Genomic DNA, 6809 nt, shown 5'->3' on the forward strand with positions numbered 1-6809 from the left:
AGATCAGTGTGGTGGCAATGGGAAAAGGTAGACAGATTTAAGGCATATTTTAGAGTCAGAATTAGTTGACTTGGTGGTGATGTGTTATTTAGGTGGAGGTACCCCACGCCCAAGGTAAGAGAAACCCAAGTAAGACGGTAGGTGTTGCAAGAGGGCATCAGAGGGCAGACACACTGAAACCATACGCACAGAAAACTAGTCAATCTAATCACACTAGGACCACAGCCTTGTCTAACTCAATGAAACTAAGCCATGCCCGTGGGGAAACCCAAGACGGGCGGGTCATGGTGGAGAGATCTGACAGAATGTGGTCCACTGGAGAAGAGAATGGCAGACCACTTCAGTATTCTTGCCTTGAGAACCCCATGAACAAAAAGGAAAAGAAGGGGACGACAGAGGATGAGATGGCTGGATGGCATCACTGACTCGATGGACGTGAGTCTGAGTGAACTCTGGAAGTTGGTGATAGGCAGGGAGGCCTGGCGTGCTGCGATTCATGGGGTCGCAAAGAGTCGGACACGACTGAGTGACTGAACTGAACTGAACTGAACTCAGTAGTAAAGGAGAAGGACTCAGTGATAAAGAATCTGCCTGCCAAAACTCCTACATTGGGTTCAATCCCTGGGTTGGGAAGATCCCCTGAAGTAGGAAATGACAACCCACTCCAGTATCTTGCCTGGGAAATACCATGCACAGAGGAGCCTGGCAGGCTATAGTCCAAGGGCTCACAAAGAGTCAGACATGACTGAATGACTGAGCATGAATGCATAAGAGGAGGGGACTGCAGACACACACAAGAGGAGGGAATCGAGGCTAACTCCTAAATTTCTGATCTTTCAGGCTTACAGGCTGAGTGCCAGGGGCTTTCAAAAAATAAAGAATATTGGGAGTAAAGCCAATTTTAGAGGAAAAATCAATAGTTCTGTTTTCTATGTAATAGTAGAGAAACATTAGCCAGATCACCTCTGAGATCTCTTACTGTTAACACTTTCAGTTCAATTCAGTCACTCAGTCATGTCCAACAGACAGGCCAGGCCTCCCTGTCCATCACCAACTTCCAGAGCTTACTCAAACTCACGTCCATTGTGTTGGTGATGCCATCAACCATCTCATCCTCTGTCATCCCCTTCTCCTCCCACCCTCAATTTTTCCCAGCATCAGGGGCTTTTCAAATGAGTCAGTTCTTCACATCAGGTGGCCAAAGTATTGGAGTCTCAGCTTCAGCATCAGTCCTTCCAATGAATATTCAGGGCTGATTTCCTTTAGGATGGACTGGTTGGATCTCCTTGCTGTCCAAGGGACTCTCAAGAGTCTTCTCCAACACCACAGTTCAAACGCATCCATTCTTCAGTGCTCAGCTTTCCTTATAGTCCAACTCTCACATCCATACATAACTACTGGAAAAACCATAGCTTTGACTAGATAGACCTTTGTTGGCAAAGTAATGTCACTGCCTTTTAATATGCTGTCTAGGTTGGTCATAACTTTTCTGCCAAGGAGCAATATCTTTTAATTTCATGGCTGCAGTCACCATCTGCAGTGATTTGGAGCCCCCCAAAAAATAAAGTCTGACACTGTTTGTTTCCCCATCTATTTCCCATGAAGTGATGGGACTGGATGCCATGATCTTAGTTTTCTGAATGTTGACTTTTAAGCCAACTTTTTCACTCTCCTTTTTCACTTTTAGCAAGAGGCTCTGTAGTTCTTTTTTGCTTTAACACTTTAAAAAAGACTAAAAACATCTCTTCTATTTAGGGGTCATAAAGTCTGAATTTTTATAATTATATGTTATTCTTATTATCTTGAGAAAAGAGTGACTTGTTTGTGACTCACTACATTCTTCAAAGTGAAGGAACCCTTAGTATGCTAGTTATCTATTCCTGTGTTTAAAAACTGGCCCAAAACTTAGCAACTTGAAACAATATAGTTTCTGTGGGTCAGAAATACAGATGTATATTAGCTTGGTCCTCTGCTTCATGATCCCTCATGTGACTATAACCAAGACGTTGGTTAGGGCTAGGGTCTCAACCAGAAGCTCAATGGGGGAAGGATTCAATTTCAAGCTTATTTACATGGTTATTGGCAGGAATAATTGTTGCAGTACTGAGGGCCTCAGTTCCTTACTGACTATTGACCAGAAGCAACCCCCAGTTCCTGGCCACATGGGCCTCTTCACCGCTGCAATTTATTTCATCAAAGCTGCCAAGAGAGAGAAAGTCTGCCAGGAATTCACAATCTTTTCTAGCTTAATCACAGAAACAACATCCCCTCAAAACTGCCGTATTCTATGATTTAGAAACAAAGGGAGAGAAATACCTGGAAGCAAGGATCACTGGAGTCCATCATAGAGACAAATGGACCACACTTGGGAATTGAAGAAACCAAAGAAGGAAAAAAGAAAAACTGAAAAGGTAATCTTCATCTTCTCAACTTTTTTAGGACAGCAGTCCTAAACAGTATCCCTCAGCCAGTAAACTGCTCCCAGGAGAGCTGATTAGGAAACTAGTCAAGAGGTAGAAAAGGGCAATCCAAGGAGGACTGCAAGTCGGTTTGGCAATAACTTCTAAAGATTATAGCAGGGGGGAAAAAATTAAGATAAGTTATTTTAAAGTATTTTAATTCAAAATTAGAAAAAGACTTTTAGCAGAATTGGAACAAAAATATAAGAAAAGGACAACATATTTTGGAAAACAGACTAGTCAATTCTCAGCAGTAACAGTGAAAAATGTTAAGTAATTGCTAATTAATGGGCATTTCCTAAAAATAGAATGCTTCCAAATTCTGTCATCTTGTACGTTATCCTCCACATTGACTCTTTTTAATGTAAAATGAGATTTATTGCATTTCATGCAGTTTGAAGTCCATGCAGCAAAGGAGATTGTCACAAATTTCAATGCATTTAAAAATAAAATAAAGTTAAAAATGAGGGGCGTGAGGGAGAGGGAAAATGCACAAAGTTCTAGTCTCCTTGGGTCCCTGGAAGAGAAGGGTTTGGGAATGAAACCATCCACTCTCCATGACAAATGAGTCTCTTAAATGCAAGGAATGTTCCCACCGCCTCTGAATGCAAACCCAAGGAGCTCTGGGGCAGGACTAGGGACCTGGGGAGAGGAGCACTAGAGGAAAGGAAGCTACACACATCACCTAACTTTACCTGAGGGCAGAACAAGGTGGCGAATCCTGAGGCAACAGCTGATCTAAGAGTCAGGAGATTATACACAGCCCCAAAGAGATCTACTCCTAAAAGAAGTGGTGGTTAAGAACCAAAAAAAGAAAAAGAAAAGAAATATTTCTTCAGCCACACTCTTTGAGAAAATGTCATAAATATGCTATTCAATATTTTCATATCATAGCATTGGACACACAGCTCAACACAGTGAAATATTGATTGCCTGGAGGGAAAAAAAAGGGGAAAAAAGGAAATAAAAAATATTACATCTTCCATCCTTCTGTTGGAAAATCTCAGCCCCCAAGCATGGAGACCTAGTACACCAGAGACCTAGCCTGCAGGAGGCACTGAGGTCCACAGGGTCCTGTGTGGAGGGAGGCAGTGCCCACCACCTGGGGTGGAATGGCACAAAATTGTGTTGGGTGTCCTTGGCCTTGCCAGCTCAGGCCCTCCGTCACGTCACGGCTCACCTGGGGGCTCTGCCTGTCAGAGCACTGGATGGCTGACTGGATGAACACCAGCTAGGGGAGTTCCTGGCCGGGAGGCATGGTGACTTGCTGGATCTGGTAGAGCTGTTTCGAGGGGTGGGGAGGAGAGAGTGAGGTCACCCTGGGGAGAGAGGCATGCAGCTTCCTAAAGGCCTTGGAGTTGGTTGGGGCCCCAGATAACCCAACCAACACCTACTGCAAGGCGATGGAGGGAGGAGGGGAAGTGGAGCTCTGCGGGGGCTGGGAGCAACCAACACAGGAGGCAGCTTAGGTGTGTGGGGGGAGAGGGTGTGTGTGGTGAGCGGGGAAGAGGTGCGGGGGAGTTGCATTTCCAGGTCTCTGGAACTTCCGGGCTTCCACTTCTCTGGAGGCTGTCTCTCCAGTTGGCTCTGAGCCTTGAGCTTGCTGCATGCTGTTCCTCTGTCCGTCCGTGAACTGGCTGAACTGCTGCTCTTGCTGGCCCTCCCTCTGCATGATCTGTGAGCACTGGTGGCACGCGTCTGGGTCTGTCCCGGCACCACATGGGGTGCCTAAGGGCCCCCTTACAGGCTGGGCTAAGCTAGTACACTGCAGCTGGCCGCCATGCGGGGGCACCGGGATCTGCTGGATCTTACCTGTGTTCGGGATGCATCACCTGCATGGTCCATTCATTGCCACTCTGGGCCTGCTGGGCTTGACCATGTGGATGGGCCTGGACAGGCTGACCTTCTTCACCTGCATGGTCACAGGTGTGGTCTGGCACTGCTGAGGCTGTGCAACAATGATCTGCCCAGGCTTGATGGTGCTTGTGGAGCTGGTGGTCTGCTGGCCTTGCTGCTGCCCCGGGACTTGATTGGCAGTGGGCTGCTGAGCCAACCTGAAGCAGTCCTGGACAGGTTCAGCAAGAGTCACATACCAGCGCTGCTTCTCCTGATGCTTTGTTGGTTTCCACTCATCTCTCGGAACATCAGTGAGAAAGTCAAACTCATCACATTTTGTAATTGCCATGGCAATGTCATGCCTCTGAAGAGTCTGGCGCTGGTTCTCCTCTGTGTGGATCCAGGCCCCAAGAGTCAACTCTGTGATAAAAATCTGGGCTTCCTTGGCAAACAACACAGGGGCTTCTGCACTGATCATCTTCACATCGCCGGCCAGTTTCATAATCTTCTTAATACGAGCCAGTGGGAGTTTCTGTACTCAGAAATCTTTCACTGTTAAATTCCAGATTTCTCCCGTGACACGAGGCCAGAAGGAATGCAGAGTGTGCTGGGCACCGCTGCTGCTAGCACCACCAAATCCCCCTCCTGGGGACACTCTGACAAACGCCTCACTGGGCAGTCCAGCGACCAGCAGGAACCGCTTCAGCACTTGGGCAGCGGGGCGCGGCAGAGAGCGGGGCAGGGCAGAGAGCGGGGCGCGGCAGAGAGCGGGGCAGAGGGCTGGGCACTATGGCGGGGGAGAGGGGAGCATGGGTCACCGAGAACCGAGAACGGAGAGCGAGAACCAGGGGTGGGGCTCGCGGGGTGGCGGAGGGGGGCGGGGAGGGGAGCGCGCATCATAGGAAACGAGAACAGAGAGCACCAGAAACCAGGCTACGAACAATGTGGCAGCCATGCCGTTTCCACCACGTCCCCCCTTTACCCTCCCCCTCCCTTGGCGCCTTCCACAGTGATTTTTTTAAGTTGAAATAAGAGCAAGGACCACTTTTATGGTCTTGTCATGAGGCAGCTGTGACTATGATATGATTATGATCACATGATCATAATATGACTTTTCCTTTCTTTAACTTTAGGCTTATTTAAGTGCTGCTTTATTGCACGAAAATCCTTATATAATATCAATTTTGAAAAGCAAATGTTAAAAACACAAATCTAATAATAATAATATACCAATTGGTTCATTAATTATAACAAAAGCATCTTATATGTAAGATGCTAATAATCATGCAAACTGTGTGTGGGTAGGGTATATGGAAACTTTCTTTAGTATCTTCATAATTTTTATATAAATCTAAGTATGTTTTTATGACCCAGCAATCCCACTGCTGGGCATACACACTGAGGAAACCAGAATTGAAAGAGACACGTGTACCTCAATGTTCATCGCAGCACTGTTTATAATAGCCAGGACATGGAAGCAACCTAGATGTCCATCAGCAGATGAATGGATAAGAAAGCTGTGGTACATATACACAATGGAGTATTACTCAGCCATTAAAAAGAATACATTTGAATCAGTTCTAATGAGGTGGATGAAACTGGAGCCTATTATACAGAGTGAAGTAAGCCAGAAAGAAAAACACCAATACAGTATACTAACGCATATATATGGAATTTAGAAAGATGGTAACAATAACCCTGTACATGAGACAGCAAAAGAGACACTGATGTATAGAACAGTCTTTTGGACTCTGTGGGAGAGGGAGAGGGTGGGATGATTTGGGAGAATGGCATTGAAATACGTATAATATCATATATGGAATGAGTCACCAGTCCAGGTTCGATGCATGATACTGGATGCTTGGGGCTGGTGCACTGGGATGACCCAGAGGGATGGTATGGGGAGGGAGGAGGGAGGAGGGTTCAGGATGGGGAACACATGTATACCTGTGGCGGATTCATTTCGATATTTGGCAAAAACCAATACAATATTGTAAAGTTTAAAAATAAAATAAAATTTAAAAAAATAAATAAAAATAGGAAGGTTGGCTTTTAAAATAAATAAATAAATAAATAAATAAAAGGTCTTGTAGGTCTTCATAGAACCGTTCAACTTCAGCTTCTTCAGCTTTACTGGTTGGGGCATAGACTTGGATTACTGTAATATTGAATGGTTTGCCTTGGAAATGAACAGAGATCATTCTGTTGTTTTTGAGATTGCATCCAAGTACTGCATTTCGGACTCTTTTGTTGACCATGATGGCTACTCCATTTCTTCTGAGGGATTCCTGCCCACAGTAGTAGATATAATGGTCATCTGAGTTAAATTCACCCATTCCAGTCCATTTTAGTTTTCTGATTCCTAGAATGTCGACATTCACTCTTGCCATCTCCTGTTTGACCACTTCCAATTTGCCTTGGTTCATGGACCTGACATCCCAGGTTCCTATACAATATTGCTCTTTACAGCATCGGACCTTGCTTCTATCACCAGTCACATCCACAGCTGGGTAT

General features: G+C 45.6%; 1 pseudogene; it reads right to left on the reverse strand.

The window, feature by feature from the left end:
• Window positions 1-1633: 1633 nt before the first annotated feature.
• On the reverse strand, window positions 1634-4787 carry LOC102389745 (annotated as a pseudogene).
• Between the last annotated feature and the right edge of the window lie 2022 nt (window positions 4788-6809).

This window comes from Bubalus bubalis, chromosome 8, assembly GCF_019923935.1.
Source record: "Bubalus bubalis isolate 160015118507 breed Murrah chromosome 8, NDDB_SH_1, whole genome shotgun sequence".
NCBI classification, from domain to species: Eukaryota; Metazoa; Chordata; class Mammalia; order Artiodactyla; family Bovidae; genus Bubalus; species Bubalus bubalis.